Source organism: Triturus cristatus, chromosome 3_1 (assembly GCF_964204655.1).
Source record: "Triturus cristatus chromosome 3_1, aTriCri1.1, whole genome shotgun sequence".
NCBI lineage: Eukaryota > Metazoa > Chordata > Amphibia > Caudata > Salamandridae > Triturus > Triturus cristatus.
Window position 1 is genome coordinate 1,029,810,291 of NC_140583.1, and position 17,480 is coordinate 1,029,827,770.

The 17,480-nt window shown below is 43.6% G+C and overlaps 1 protein-coding gene across 1 annotated transcript in view; it reads right to left on the minus strand.

Annotated features, from left to right (window-relative positions):
* Nucleotides 1-17,480, minus strand: part of LOC146861441 (NXPE family member 1-like) — a 110,827-nt gene that overhangs the window by 61,792 nt on the left and 31,555 nt on the right. The gene's annotated exons all lie outside the window — the stretch shown is intronic.

The following is a 17,480-nucleotide window of genomic DNA, read 5'->3' on the forward strand; positions in this document are numbered from 1 at the left end:
TGGGCAAAAGAACGATGGATTTAACCCAGATCTCTTGACTGGGGGAGAATGTATGCATTGTCAGCATTCCGTCCATCATTTGTTTGTTGTTACAAATACTTATGTTATGTTTTTTCTCCTGGCCACTGTTGCATGCCACCGAATGCTCTTCAAATGTTTTTTAGGGCCAAGCCCTGTAGATATTTTTTCCTTTACCCCCAAAAAAGAGATCCAGTGTACAGTGATGCACATATAATCAGTCGCCTGACAACTGGTCCATACGTCTGTCATAAGGTGGATAGCTTGAGCAACACATTGCTGCAAAGCCTGTCTAACCAATTGTAGCATATTGCGCTGGAATACCAACTCTTCGAAAATAGGTCTTACTTGAAACCTATCATTTTGGGCAGATGGCTGCTACAAATTCTAAGAATCACACTCCTTCTACAAAAGAAAGAGGGAGGAGGTCCAGCCATATCATTTTTGCCAGCTTTCCATTGTACAAGTGTGTTGTGGGGTGGTTGCGGTGTTGGGCCCCTTCTGCCTAAACATGCCTGTATTTTTTCTTCTTTTCTGGGCCCCTGGACACAGAGGACTTTTGAGAAGTAGGTGGTGGAGACTCAGTGAGCGTCAGTGAGCCTCGTGATGGGGCAGTCACTGTATGCGGTGGTATCTCCATATGACTCTGTGTCTTGTGCCAATGTGAAGTTGCTGAGGGGGGATTTTGCTGGCACACTGTTTGTGACAGGGCTGCTTCATGCAAGGATGTCTCCCTCTTCTTCCTCGTCATCACCTCCCACCATGATTGGACTTGTAGCTGATGTTCCCCAGCTCGCCTCACTTTCACAATGATGACAACGTTCAGCAATTTTTGCTCCTTTCACCAGATTGGGTGATGTTTCTTCATAAGGGTCGTTTGGCCTCCAGTACCATAATGTGAACCAGGCTTACCTCAATATACAGTTGTGTGGCAAATGTTTGCATCTTGCAATGTTCTTCTCATCTTTGCTAATCATAAAAAAGTCCCAAACTGGCGAGCAGTACTTTTATACTGGGTCACTGCCAAAGCCTGAAGAAGAACTGAAGGTATGTGGGCATGTCGTTGATTGCCTCTCTGCAGTGTATACTTCTACTGAGGTAGTGGTTAGTGCAGGTCTCTGCTGGGGCTTTGCAAATATGGGAGCTGTCAGTGCTATCTGAGCCACATCCATTGGAACAGGTTGAATAGCAATGTTGGGCTCTTCTGTCTCACTTTCCACAATGACTAGCTCATCATTGTCATCCTCCTCATCATTCCATTCCACAATTCTAACACTTTCAAGAACTTTTCTTTTCCCTTGCCTCTCCTGGTATCTCCCAGACTCTAGCAAGGTCCAAGCCCCAACCCTATAATCATCATCAGAAGTGGTGCCTGAAGAAGATGGTGGAGTAGTACCCTTACTTTTCCTTGCTAAAGGTGTGGGAACCAATGATTCTAAAAGAAGAGGGGGCAGATTTATGTTGCACTTGCGCCTCATTTACGCCGCCGTTGCGTCACTTTTGTGACGCAGCAGCGGCGCAAATCCTGCGCCATGGTGCGGGGTATTTACAAACGTGACGCATCTCCCAGATGCGTCACGTTGTAAATCCCTGCGCCACATGTAGGCGTTCCAGGGCAGGTGGGGGCGTTCCGGCGCAGGAACGCCTCCTAAAAGTGGCTGAGTGAAATCTACAAGATTTCACTCAGTCACTTTTAGGCCCATGCTGCGTCAAAACCCTGCGCCTGCTTGAAGCAGGCGTAAGGATTGACGCAGCATTGTACAGATAGGGCCCCCCAGATCATTGCTGGAGCTGCGTCGCGCTTGCGACGCAACTCCAGCAATGCGCCACTTTTCGGCACAGATGCGTCACGCATCTGTGCCATTTTTGCCCCATGGTGCGCCGCATTATAAATGCGGCGCATCCATGGTGGCGCAGCTGTGGCGCATAATAACTGGCGCATCCCTGCTGATATGCAGGGATGCGCCAGTCGTCATAAATCTGCCCCGAGGTTCTTGCTCGGCAGGATGCTCAACCTCCAGTTCTGCTCCAACATCAGAAAGATGTACTATTGCTGGCTGCAGCTGCTGTCCACTTTGCTCTGTTTCCTGAAATGATTGGGTACTACTTTGTGAAAGAGACAAACTAAATTCAACGTCATTGCTCAATGGTTTTGCCATGATTTCAGTGGCTGCCTCACTGACAGACATGGTCTTCGGCTTAGGTTGGTGTGGTGCTGTTGATGAGGAAGTGCTGCTCACAGCTTGCTCACTGGAGGTCGGAGCGGTAGGCTTACAACGTTGTCCAAATCTCAGTTGGCAGTGGCACTAAGCTGCAAAGTGGAAGAGATTTGAGGACTGACGTGTGACAACACTGTACAGGATTTCTTTTTGGCACCTAAATGCAAGCAAGGAAAACATTTAGTGAAAGGTGGCATTTTTGCAATTTTAGTACAGACAAAGACAATACTAGTGTGGTTGGTTACTTAGGTAATAAAACCACTTTAAAGTCAAACCAGACAACCATTCCATAAAATGTAATTTCCCCATCAGGATAACACACAATATGTAGATAGAGCTCTCTCCTTTATAAAGCATATTTTCTAAAGGAGACACCTGTGCACTCAGGGAACTGAATGGATAAATGGAATAATAATCTTTTCAAAAATGGAGGTTAGTGTCTACCTATTGCAGGCAATGTGGTCCACGGGCAAATGGAATAATCATTGAGAAAAATGAATTATGTTGATGTGTCTGCAGTGCACCGCAGCAAAAAAAAACAGAATGCTGTTGCATGGCTGTGCGCCTACGGTGGATGGATGGAAGGATGGATGGATGGATGGATTGACTGAGGCAAAATGAAAAACAAAATATTTTGTAATGTTTTTTTTTCAATTAATACAAAAAATCAATAATTGCCGATGATTGTATGGGAGCATGACAAGAAATCTGCAAATACATGCATTAAATATGTAAGCATTGTTCATCAAAATCATATACTTTATAGACATAGTAGAATAATACTCAAGCATACATTAAACTGATATCACATCCATCCATGCAAGCCTATGGCAAAGGCACACTGGCATGATGCACAAACTAGCTGCCAGCCACATGGCCAAACAACAACAGCAAGCAAGAAGGCAAGGGGGACAAAGTACACATGCAAGCCTATGGCAAAGCACACTGGCTGGATGCACAAAATAGCTACCAACCATATGGCCCAACAATAACAGCAAGCAGGGAGGCATGGGGAACAAAGAGAACACATTCAGGCATATGGACAAAGACTCCATAAAATTGCCCCTGGCCACATGGCATGGAGAATAAAGGTAAATTAATGGTGGCCTTTGACAAAAACACAAACAGAATCGACAGTCAAAAAAGGCATGGTAACACTGAGGATAACACTACCATTAATTCAACAATGCAAAAAATGAAAATTAACTGAGCTATACACATTTTACAACACCACACATCCTGCCAAGGCATTAAATATTACCCCACATATACACTTTTTGTACACAATAAAAACATGAAATACAAACAAACACCACATTTTTCATTTCAGCCAATGCCATCCCATTCCTAAATGATGTTTCAAAACAACATATACCACAGAAACAGCTATTTCATGCACCCCAGACTAGCACTGGTCTGCACCTACTCGATAACCCCTTGGCAGACTAGGCCACATAGTAAAATAATTTACAAAAGAAAGAACATTAATTTCAAAAATATAACTAGGCCCCTACTGAAAATGGAGGCCATCCACCACAATAACTTTGAAAAATATAATAAAAGTGCAAATAAATACAGGTACATGCCCTCTATCAAACAAGCAATACCCTTATGAAAGAGTTTTTGAGCTTACTTGTGAAATCTCAAATAAAAATTCCTTAAATCCAAATGTATATTGCAGTAAACAAGGAGAGTGATCCTTCCAGCTCCAAATCCAAACGAAAACCGACCAAGAGATGGACGAAGCACTGGGAGGAGCCTGCTGGACAGGAACAAGAAGTTGGAGTCTCTGCGGCACTTCTTTCCTGTTGGCTAAAAAATGCAAACAAAATGGCTTCTCGTTAGCTTTAGCTGCTTCTAGAGCATAGAATCTACTTGAGTGATGCTTTCGTGACCGCGTTCAGCACTACATTGGCGCCGTCACCTCCAGAAGCCATACGAGCGGGTACAAAATCTTGCCCGTGCACGCTAGCAGCCTAAGAATATCGTGGTGATCACAAGCAAGCACCAAAACAACGAATCTTGAGCCAGCATGAGGAAAAACTCAGCTTCACACACAGAACGTAGAACTAAGGAAATCTGTGCTCCTCCAAGGAGCGCAGAGTGCCACAATTCTGCAAACTCTATGAGCCATGCATAGTTTATTGCCCAAGCCTATTTGGGAGCAGGTAGCAATGTCATATTTTGTGTCTGAGAAAGTGTAATTTAAAACCCTCTTTAATGATAAAGTCAGTATTTAAGACATAGTTCTGAAAATGCCACTTTTAAAATTTGACATTTCCTTGTCTTAACCATTTGATGCCTCAGTCCTGTTTCCTGGGCCACACGACTAGGTGTAGTTGGCAGTTGGCCTTTGTGTATTGCTCCCGGACAGCCACACAGTAGAGGGTCTGGGTGGGCAATTCTTATATGATGAATGGAGTGTACCTGTCACCTGTCACACTTGCACTTTGAAGACACTGCCTCAGCTCACACACAAAGGACTTCACACTAGCCAATTGTGCCTGCAGGCACATTGAGACCAGGGCAGGGAGGCAGGAAATTCTAGACAATTCTGCTGGGGGAAACTCGAGACGTTTCTTCCACTTCGAGGGGGCACCAGGAATAGGGCTCTCAGACACCCACCTCAGTACATTCCTGGACCTGTGAATACTACAGTAGAAGGACTGCCCTGCTGCCAGAGGACTACCTTGCTACTTGAGCCCTGCCGTGCTGTCTGAGAAGAAAGGCTGGACCTACACCCTTTATCCCAGGCTGAGGTGACTCCACGGATCAACTGACTGACCTCCTCTTCTGAGCTACAGTTAAAGAACATGCTCCAGAGGCCTCCCTGCAACTGCCCAGATGGCCTGCTGTACTGAATCTGCCTGGACCTGCTACTGGACCTGTCTGAGCCCTGCTGGCCTCTGCAAGAGTGAGTTCCTGAACCCCAAGCGGTGCCCCTCAGGTCCTAGGCCCTCGGTTTGGCCTCACTAGAGCACCTCCTAGAAGCAAAGGAGAACTCCTCAAGTTTCAGGCTCTTTGTTACTGCAAATGGGCCCTTTGCACCAAGATTTTGCCACCCGCACCGACAGACAACGTGAATCTCTGGTGACCTCGACTCTTCATACTCCAGTGATCACTACCAATGACCGGCAACATGAGATCTGCCCTTCGCGTCATAGCATCGGCAACCTGCAGTGATTGTCAAACCAAAGCTCAAGCAACGACTGTTTGCGATGCCCGATAGGAACCTCATGCTACAGCAATGACTTTCTGTGTCACCCAGCCTGCTCTTTGAGCTACAGCAATGACCACCTGTGATGATCTCCCTGCTCCTTGTGCCCTCCTCCAATGTGAACAGAATTCTTCAAGGTGGACGTTAGAAGGTAACATTTTCAGCTGGACTAATCTGGTCTCTGTATCCAGTCTGCACTCCATCTTGGTTGGCCTGAACTTGTAACTTTCACCCGGTCTCACACAACAAGACAACTGTGAATGACGCTTTGTGCTTTTAGGCCTTATCCTTATCTTAAATCTTTGAAATTGTATATCTCTGGTTCTACTGATTTGATTTTTGTCACTTCTGTGTCAAATAATTATTACATTTTACTCTAGTTCTTCTAAATTGGTGTGGGATTTTCCTTGTTGTGTTTTCACTTTGTTAATTTTTAGATGCTGCATATATACTCTACACATTGCCTCTAAGTTTAGCTTGACTGCTTTTGTTCCAAGCTACCAGTGGGTTAAGCACAGGTTAATTTTGTGATTTTTGTGGTTTACCCTGACAATGATTGAGGCTGTTTCTGCTCACATCCTTTTCAACCAACAACCCAATTTGTAACAAAGATAAATTGCTGTCAGAGATAGCAAGTTCATCTAGATGATTTACATGAGCACTTATCACCTCACTGTCTGTTCTTATCGGAACAGAATTGTGGAGGATATGAGGAGCAAAAGACAGAGGAATCTTGTAAACTGTTACCAGTTCCTTCCAATTCAATGACATTTTGGATTTTGGAATTGTACAAAGACCTTTGGCTGAAAGGTTCTTCAATGTAGCACCCCAGACTGCTAACATCTGTCATTATTGTTACAGGGGGAGGGTGAATGAGGAGAATTCCCTTGTCCAAGTCTGACGCAGTCACCCACCATTGCATCTCCTGTACTATTGTAGGGGGCACTAGGGCCGAGGGCTCGAAGGTTTGAGAACTGGGATCCCACAAGTAAGAGGAGATGATTCACCGGATGGAACAGATGGAGGTAAGCCCAAGGGATTATAAATAGCGAGGCAGACATGTCCAACTGAACTCTCAACCTTTCTTTTGCTAGGGCTTGAGTAAAACTCAGTAGTGTCCTGAGCTGGGTCATGAGTTTTTCCTGGAGAGCTGTACACCTTCCCAATATCCATGTTGAAAAGAGCATTGATTAATTGATTCTCCTGAGAAAGCTCCAGCTTTGATTTACTTTTGTTTATTAGTAATACTTGCTATTTCAGACACTTGTAGATGTGATGGGTGGCTCATACCCTCATGGCAAAAGAAGGGGCACAGAGTAGACAATTGTCCAAGTATGAAACCACAAACAATCACAAGGAATGTAGTTTCCCAACCAAGGGTGCCAGAGTTCTGATGAACACTCTCAATGTTGAACAGAGCCCAAAAGGAAGAACACAGAATTGAAAAGGATTCCTCAAGGCAAAACATCTGAGAAACTTTTGTGAAGATGGGTACAAGGAATGTACAAGTACACATCCAAAAGTTTAATTAATTGCGAAGGCTCACCATCTGAATCTTTGATGAGGAATAAAAAGGTTCACAGCCTTGAAGTCCAAGGCGGGCCAATAATCCCCTGAAGATTTTTTAACTAAAAACATTGGTGAGTAACAACCTTGGCCCCACTCATCTTTCAACACTGGGAATATTGCTCATTTGTTTAGGAGTTGCTGGAAACCTTTTTCCAAAGCTTGACTTTTTTCCATATTGCGTGGGGTCGGGGGTCCGGTTAAAGATATTGCACAAGAGGAAGAACTAACCAGTAGCCCTCTTTCACAAGCATCAGCACCCATGTGTCTGTAACATCAGCCTCCCAAGATGGAAGAAAGGAAGAGATCCAACTCCTATTACTTCCAGATAGTAATGTATCATAGGATAGGCTGGGGTAGAGGGAGGGGCAGGGTTTTGTCACCAGGATTTGTCTGGGTAGGGTATGCCACAGCCACGTCCCCTGCCTCAAAAGGGCTGCTGAATCATTTTCCTGCTGATATATTCTCAAAGGCTCGGCGGAAGCCAAACCCCCACTCCCCCAAAAGGAGGCTTTACAGGGGTTTAGCAGTTTACGGTCCTCAACAGACTTTTTTACTGTTTCCTCCAGCTTGGTGCCAAATACATTTAGTATGGGAGATTCGATAAATATGCTTTCTAGGAGGATTCACCTACCAAGTCCTCTTCCAGATATGGCGCTGGGCAGAAATTGCCGAACTAGCAGCTGATGGTCTGCCGAAAGAGAATTCAAAGTAAGATATTTATTATTTTTATTATCTTCACTTCAACGCCTGAATGCTACATCAAAATGGTAGTGAAAAGAAAAGAAGAGTAATAAACAGTCAATAAAAATTTAAAAACCATTACCCAAGGAAAATAATCAAATAGAGAATGAGGCGAGCCTAAATGAAACTTGACATTTCTTGTTTGACCCTAAAACCAAAAACCAGTGTAAGACCTTATCTGAAGAAAAACTGGATCCCACATTTGCCGTAGACATTTTTTGCCAGGCTCATGAAAACAAGAGACAGTTGCAGGCTACAAATATCTGTGAACTGTTTTAGCTAACTAGCAGCCAGTGGAGGATTTAGTTTAAGCCAGAACTGTGCTACATGTATCCTAGCAGTAGTTATCAGAAAAAAGACTCTGAGGTACCAAACATAAATCACTGTGAGCTAGAATAGATTGACCTTTGGATTATTCTACAAATCTCCTCAAAGACTCTATTCCAATATAAAACAATCTCACTACACGTAGAAAGGATATGTACTATGTCAGCCATTGACTCACAACACTGGAAACATTTAGAGCTCACCCAGCAGCTCCATTGAAATAGTCAATTTGGTGTATAATAGATGTTCAAAAGAACCTTCAAATGATGGACCTTCAACTTGGATATATTCACACACCCACTGTTAAGTTGAATAGATTCAATTATTTACCATCAATCTGTATAGAAAGATTAATACCACTTAATTGTCAAAGCAGCTAGATTTTCCAGTTGATCTACGATTAGAGAATTATAAAATTTGATAATCCTCCGTCTGCAATGGGTACTAAAAAAAAGTTCTACAAAGGTTATACTTCTCCACATCCAATGATCCTTAATCATATTTGGAAAGAGAAGCTCTATCTGTATATTTTTGAAAACACTTGTGTCAGGCACAGCATATTGAGCAACCAAATTGGAGAATGACAGGAATTGGAGACCCACAAATAACTGGCCAACACACTGCAACTGGGACCAAGACCAAGCTTCCATGTGGAGAGCATGTGAACAATAAAGGAAATCCACTTAAACCATAATGAAGTATACTATGTTAGTGGCACAATATCAAACTTATCCTTAATATTTTTCCAAACAGATGCTTGTGCCAGAAGTGTCTTAAAACGAATGTGCTTAAAATATGAGAGATGATGAAACTGCACCTGTGGGCTGAATTGGAAATATATTGACCGTAGATACCATGATTCATGAGTACCCCAGCTCTGAATTATCAATTTGGAAAGGCTCACCAATAATAAAACTTAAGGTTCTGGAGTAATCGTCTCCCCTTTTCTTTTGGAAGCTGCATTATCCAGATTGCACATCAAAGATGCTTATATGGGCAAATACATTAGCCCCACAACCTGCCTACCTTGGAAAAGAAAACTGTAGTTAAATATGATAGTATTGCTCTGAACAATATACAGAAATATGGAAGGAATCATCATTTTGATTAGCTTCCAATGCCCAATAAAACCTAAAAGTAGTCTATTTCATTGTTTGAAGACATACTTGGACATATTAATCGATAGATCATAATTCAATGATGCAATGTCTTTAATGACTGGAGATAGCTGAACTCCCAGATATACATAGCGCTTGTCTTTTTCAGGCTTAGCATTATTATGAAGATTTAGAACTTTTGAGGTATAAAGCTTATAACCAGCCAAAGCCTAAAGGACGTTGCTTCCTTTTCAATAGCAAGGATAGGCATTGACAGATCAAATTGAACTACTACCACATCATTCCCAAAAAAAGTCTAGACCATCACTTAGCTGCATTGATCTTAGAATGTGTAAGATGCTCCAGATAATATGCAAATAGTAGTGGGGAGAGAGGACACCCTTGACACATTCCTCTTTTTATAGCAACTTTCTCAGTTACGGAACCCAGCAACTTTCTCAGTAGATGAGCTGATTGATTGGAATAGAATGCCTGAATTCTAGAGAACATTTAGGTTGCAAGGCTCATAACTCACAGCATACTATATACCAGCCACGGTCGGTAGTAGGAGTTCCTGCAGGACGGTGACGTGGGGAGGGGGAGGGGCAGGGTGGGGGGTAGTAAACTATGGATTACGGAGGTTTGCAGGTAAGTAAACATATATATTAATAAAACGAATTTCGTTGCGTGCACTGCATCGCATTTGGGGATGCAGTGCACGCAACGAAATTCGTTTGATTAATTTATATGTTTACTTACCTGTAAACCTCCGTAATCCATAGTTTACTACCCCCCACCCTGCCCCTCCCCCTCCCCACGTCACCGCCCTGCAGGAACTCCTACTACCGACCGCGGCTGCTATATACACAACCCGCAATTCTAGGAGCAATCTGATTTGCAAATCTTTTTTAATAGATCTTAGTGTCACAATTTGTTAAACATCTTGGGTGGTATAAAGAACAATTCTAGGAATTCTTCTCCTTTTTATTATGCAATACAACGATGTAGGCAGATAGCTCACTCTATAGTCTACTAAAATGAAGTACACTGTGCAAAGAGTCCAGTGAATCCCCAAATGGTATGCAGAGTTAAATGCAGATAATCTAATGCTCTTTTTGTGGTAGTTTGGGAAAGCAGTAGGCGTATCAAAGGTTATTGATAAGCATTTGTTGTACTCACAGAGGCAATACATCATACACACACTCAAGAATAAATTCAAGACAAATTTATAAAAATAATATTGATTTTTTATGTAATTTTTAAGACCGTGAACACAGTTCTAAGGTAAGTACTTTTGGAGTTACAACTTTTCAAAGTTCAGAAAATATATCACTTTTGTGCGCAATTGAGCACCATGGGAAACAATGGGGGAAAAGCAGAAAAATACATAAAAAATCAGGCAATGTTTTTACGAAGTTCACCTTCTCATTGATGTCAGAACCAGGTCCAAAGTTCCAACAGGAGAACTTTGGGAGCATCCCGGATCATTCTGGAGCAAAGTGCTGAGGGTCTTGGAGTCTGGTGTTAAAGACAAAGGGGGCCGCTTGAAAGTACACTGCACAAGAGGACTTATAGGTAAGTCCAATGAGGTTCTTTTTAGAGAGGAGGTTACAAGGGCTTGGGGACCATGGAACCACAGCTGGTTTGTCGGTGCTGGGGCCGGTGGGGCCAGGAACAGAGTGAACAGGTCAGCAGGGCGTCATGCTTCTTGAGGTCCCAGTGGTCAGGAGCAGGCGATTTGGCGAGACGATCTTGGGACAGCAGGGCCATGCATCAAGTGTGTCTTGGGGCTTTTGACGGGTGCTTTCTTCTGGTGTTTTCGGAGTCCGGTGTGGACTACTCTTCTCAGGGTTTGCCATCAGGCTCCGGTGGCCCAGGTATTGGTACACCATGGCACAGGTAGGTCCTGCTGTCTTAAAAGTTGGTCAGGAGACAGATCAGACCCTCTGGAGCTGCCGTACCTCTTCTTGTTTTGGTGCTGCTTCAAGGTCATTGGAGAGCAGCAAGTAAGCAAACCAGACTTCATGGGATAGGTGACTGTGTTGTGCAGGGAAGTGATACCTTCACTCCAAAGGAGCTTCTCTGTGATTTCTTGAAGACTGAAGGTGTGCCGGGGTTCTTGGAGTCCTTTCAGGTTCAGGACGACCCAGCAGGCAGCGAATGTCGAGTACTTGAGGCAGCAGGCAAGGTTTGGGGCCTTTTTTCTTCTGCAGCAGGGCTTCTTTTCCCATGCAGCGGGTCTTCTTTGTCCTGATCTTCTCTTATCCATCAAATCTGATGTCCATGTCTCAGGGTAGCACCTAAATACTTAGTTTAGGGGTTTTACAAGGGGAGCAAGGGCTACCTACCTTTAGGGTGTCTACAGGACTGTGCGCCTTGTTGACTCTTCGGATTTCTCTGCACCTAGACATGCAGCCCGCAAAGGCAGAGGGTCCCAGCGGTGGCATAAGTGGTGTGCAGCGCCAGAGGACCCATGGCCTATGTACCATGGGTGCCATTTACTAGTGACTTACAGGGGTAATTGAAGTGGTGCCAATCATGGTACATTGTTTGGGAAAGAGATCTGGCACTGGGAACCTTGTTAACAGGGACCCAGTACACTTACAGTTCGAAATAAGATCAGGTATCAGGCAAAAAGTGGGGGCTACCCATGCAAAAAAGAGGCACTTTCCTACAAGTGATACAAGTTTCACACTAAGGGCCCGATTACGATGTCGTTTGGAAACTGTCCGGAACGAATCGGTTCTGGACTAGTTTCCAAATGAAATCGGTATCGTGAGTCCAGATGACCGATTACGATGCCTCCCAACATCGTTCGTCGGTCAGACTCGCATTGACTTCAATGGGAGTCTGTGTTCCGTACACAGGCTCCCATTGAAAAAAGGGGGGATTGGGGAAAACCTTGCACCCTGTGGTGGGTACCCCATAGGTCCTACAACATTGTGCATGGTTGGGAAGAGGAGTCCCATGGGTACCCCCACGGACCACACACGGATGCTTCTGGGTGAAGGGAGGTTTGCAACGATCCCCAAAAGACAGATTCTGGCAACCGTTTTGTCTTGGCCAAACGGAATCGGAACGGCTGTCCCAATCGATCATCGTAATCGCTTATCCGGAAAAACTGTGTCCATAGAACTGTACGAATTGGCTCTAAAAAACTCGGGCTGTCCGGAAGCCTTTCGGTACCGATTCAGTCTGCTTGAACGGTTTCCGAGTATTCTAATCAGTCATTGGGAAAACTGTTCGATTCAGTAGGAAACAAGGGTTCCGAATCGGATTCGACAATACCGAATGCCTTACGGAGCCTTTCCTAGCAACATCGTAATCGGCCCCCAAAAATGGGGCACTTAACCTGCTTTCTCTATATATTTTATACGTTGGGAAAAGTAATTCAGAAAAGTACTAGGGAACACATTTTAAAACTCTCAGGATATTGCATCAGGCCCATCCTTCTTCCCTACAGGAATCGATTAGATCGCCCTAAGAACTTGCATCCCAGAGACTGAAGAATCCATAGTTACCTGATACTAACACAGGTAAAGCAGCATATATGGTGATTAAGAGACCTTTGAGGGAATACAATTGTTTTGTCCTATAACACATCATAATACTCCTGGAAACCAAGCATAATCTTAGTGGGAACCTTCTGGAGCTCATTATTAGCATCTCTAATGGAATGGATGCCATTCTTATTCACGCTTTCCCTAATCTGTAATGCTAATAGCTACCCATACCCTCACTGTTTTCAAAAGTACTAAGCTTCGAATTATAGGATGCTTTCACTACTTTGTCCCAAATTGCTGACTGAAGCCTATCTTTAAAATGCTAATGTCACTTTCCTCTCTCATTTATCAATACATTCTTCTGACATAATGCATTCTACCAGAAGCTGCCACAATGATGTAGGATCATAGTCATTCCTGCCATAGACACTGCACACAATGAATCTCACCCCCCTAAAGTTGAGACTAGTGATGATGCACTGCCCTTAACAATCTCATTGTCCATGTCCAGAAATTATCTCTTGCTAAAATTGCAACCCCTTTAATGGACATCTCATGCCCCCATCAGCATAAAACCTAAACCCTCTAAATTACTCGACTATGTTCTTGATGGTTGGGTTTCCTGCAAACAAACTAGCACTGGGTTCATCAATCTTAACTCATGCCTGATCCTGTGAACCTTAGAGCCACCTTGATCTCTAACTCAGTCCGCAGTCTTTGTTCTTATCCCTATTCATATGAGAAGGTTTAGATAATCACTCCAAAAGTTCTGCGGCATGGGATTCAGCGATTGTGAAAACAACTACTCCTTGTAAATAACCTTGAGCTTGTCAGGCTCTTGCAGAAACACTTGTGCACCCAAGGCCTGAAACTGTGGAAATAAATGCTGAAGCTGCCAATGCCGGGTTACAGTATTTGGACAAAAATTGGACCTAACAAAGAAAATGATGTTACCCACCACACCCAAACTGTTCAGACAATATGTATGAGAGAAATGCTGATGAAAAATGAAATTGCCAATATGTATGAAGAATTACACTGGCGTAGCACTTACTTTGGCCAGCTTAAGACTATGGAAGGGAAAATGATGGGCCCTTTGAACCTGGAAATCAAATGTCCCAAACAGCCAAATTTGGAAAAGCCTGGTGAATCGGCTGCACCATAAAACCACTCTGGTCATCACGCTCTACACTTTAGGGGATACCTAGCACCCACATGTTACTCTGGTGCATTATTCTATTCTCCAAATCTTCCACCTTGCGTGAAAGCTCTTTCATAGTTAATTATTGATCTTGGAATTTTTGCATCACTGCATTCACTTTATCCTCATGATTAGAAATCCTTTGCTCAGCCTCAATCCCCCTAGTATGCATAGAGTTCAGCTGTTTAGAAAATCTCCGTAAAGTGACCTGCACATTCAAATGCAATGTCTTAAGCACAATGATACATGCATGTACAAAAATGAAATTGAATCACTGTTGTTGAAATCCCCCGATAATACCTCTCCATTAACCCTGTGTCAGAAATTCGTTGTCCTAGGCATGAGGCTACTAATTGACAGATCACACACGGGCGACACGTAACCAGCAGGACAAATGCACGAACATGAAAAACACTGAATAGTCTACAGATATGCAACAACATCACAATGGTTCTAGTAAATTGGCCCCAATAAAATGCACAAGGCTGGAGGGCTGCACGTTCCCAAAACATCATAAAGTTAGAAGCCACATGAAGTTAAGAACACTTAGTCAATGAGGACACAACACACATTACACACGCTGTGATCTCGTGCTTCCCATGCCGTACATCTGGACATGTTATCCACTGGCCTTCATTGTGCCCACACAAGGTTGAGACCCACCTGCGTTTATCATCAGGTGGGAGTAATTTAATGCCTCATGACAAGGCCCACATTCCTCTCCTGAGTCAGGATCTATGAATTGTTTTCTGATGCTTCAAGAAATGTACAAAAAGACATTCAAAACGACTGTACTTTGTGTCAGTCCTCAGACCTGTTTCTGTATATGGCACTCCTGGTCGTAGTGTTTGATTAAAACAACTGTTCCTGTTTTTCCAAACACCTCTTGTTTTTTTCAAGGTAAATTCATATTCGAGCAACAACTGCAAAGTCTTTTTTATACTGTTCCCTATGGGCACTCAGAGGTTTGTAAATCGAGGTTATGCTTGGAGGAGTTTGCTGACACTGCTGCTGGGTTTGGCTCTCCCCTTCCTCATTCAATAATTCTACTCAAGACCCTGCCTGATGCTGCAGGACGGTATACTCAACCAAATCATTAGCTGAGAAATCCCAGTGCAGTTTCCCCTTAGTTCATCATCAGCACTCTCGCACTCTGCCCAGTCCTTAGAGACCCGACCCATGTTAGACAATTGTTTCCTGGACTTCTTTAGACTAATCCCCCCTCCCCCCCCCCCCAGGTCCTTGTCCGTGACTTGTTTGTCTCCAAATCCAAAGAATCCTCATCCAAGTAGTCACACAGTAAAAAAAAAGTTCAGGTTTTTTTTTTTCTATTTTGCATATTTATATAGCGAACTCGACCCGAAGGTATTGGAGCGCTTTACAAAGCACCGTATTTTACATTACACATTCAGACACGGGGAGATTAAGTGATTTGCCCAGAATCACAGGATGTGGACGCGACCCCGAGGCTCGAACCCGAGTTTCCTGCACCAGAGGCGGCAGCGCAGCCGACGGACCACATCCTCCCCCCAGGGTTGTCATGTACAGCAATGTCCTGTGGCAGCAGGAAGTTCCGCCCAGCACTGATACTGCCTGCATCACATTAGGGTGGGAGGTGCCCTCTATAACAACAGAAATTGGGTTATCATTAGCTCCATACTCCTCTGCCTCCTCTTCATCGCCTCTGCCAGCTCTACCACCCTCCTGAAGTGTGTAGGCATTCCCAACCCCAAGTGGAATGCACATAATTGCTTCACTCAGAAAGTAGGTGTGAAATTAATGGGCAAAATAGACTGCAGCGAGCGGGGAACCATGCAGTCAGCTACGTTTAGTGCAGGTCCAATTGGTCATTGTCTCAATTAACAAATTTGGCTCAACATTATAGGCACCGCCGTTCACAGCATGCTCTTCAACCTCAACACAGGACATCAAATGTTTGTCACTAATCTCTGAAGGGGCAGTCAATTCTCTAATGGCCTTATCTGCTCTGTCTGCTCTGTCGAGACAGTCAACTCCTTTCAACGAAGCACGTGCATTGGTTGATCCTCACCACCAGAGTGTCCACTGCATAAAGTCCCACACTGGAAAATCCGGGCCTCTCTGCAGCTCCAAGAGAGGCCTGCACTGCCATGAACGTCAAAGCTGCTGAGCCATCACAGACATCGTAAATCTTAACATTTCTGTCTTAGGTATGGTTGGGGTACCAAACCTGGGTTACCTATATCACAGCACTGTACATTAACCATTGCACCAACCCGTGAGTATTGCCATGCATACCAATTTTGCCCCATAAGGGCTGGGATAATAAATTGGTTAACAATTCAAACCAAGCCAGACAGTTTATAAACTATATAGCCAACGTTGGCATTTGAGCCATTTTAGATATTTTAGTCTTTCTTGTAAACCAGTACCTTTAATTGACGGGCCAGTAAGCACATATCCTATGCACCTCAAAGAAATACATGTAGAAGGCTGCAAATCAAACAAGTATATATAAATGAAGCCCATGTGGACAAAGGATATCAATTAGCAAGAATTATTTACTTATCTCCTAGATAAATGCATACATACATGAGTCACATTATGAGACAAATGCACCGAAGCACACCATGGTGTGCTTCGGTGCATTTGTCTCATAATTTGGTTTAGACTGCGGCTGCTGGTCTAGCAGATTTTTACCCAAGGTGGGTGGGTAATATGGCGCCATGAGAGCACCCGTGTACAAGGTCATGTTATAAATTGAATGCTCAAACACAATATATTTGACGTATAGATGTGCAGATCTGGTAGCATATCCACCCTATGTATATAAGTATACATGAGTCACATGACAGTTTTATGATTATGCCTCAACCTGGAAAATTTGAATTTAAATTTAAGCACACTCTTCACCAATAGAGAGATATTGTATGAACTAGGTGATGCATACAGGGCTAGCTTTAGCGCTGGTGGCACCCAGTGCAACATACTTTTTGGGCGCCCACCCCAAAACGTACTTCTCCATGGTTTCCCTCATTACCACGTGCCACCGGTGTCCCTCAACTCTCCATAGCCCCTTTCTCCCATACATTATGTTTGTTTTATAGCGCTACTCATGCCCCTGTAGGGTGTCAGAGCACTTTACATCACACACATTATACAGAGCCAATGAACCTTAAGGGTCTAAATCAGTCCATATGAAATGTTACATAAGAAACTGAGGATTACAAGGTGAAGAATTCACACGTCACCAACACTAGTATGCAGTATATTTTAAGAGTGTTTGGTCTGAAGATGCACCTACTCAGGATTTAAAACGTACCACAGTGATGGGCTATCATTATGAGAATGTATTTCTATCTAAATGAACCCTTTTAGCAACATTAGGATAATGAGACTGGGGAAACATAAGTTTTGAAGTATTTGGTAGGGTGACAACCTACACCTTGCAGTTCGCATGCAGCTCTTTGAAGACAATTCATAGCTCACTGTGCTACATTAGGGTTGTAACTTATGAACTGTCAGTAACAAAATGATCTCTGTGATAAAAGCAGTAATATCCTAATCTAGCCTCAAAATACAGTTCAGTGATTGGCGCGGCACTACTTA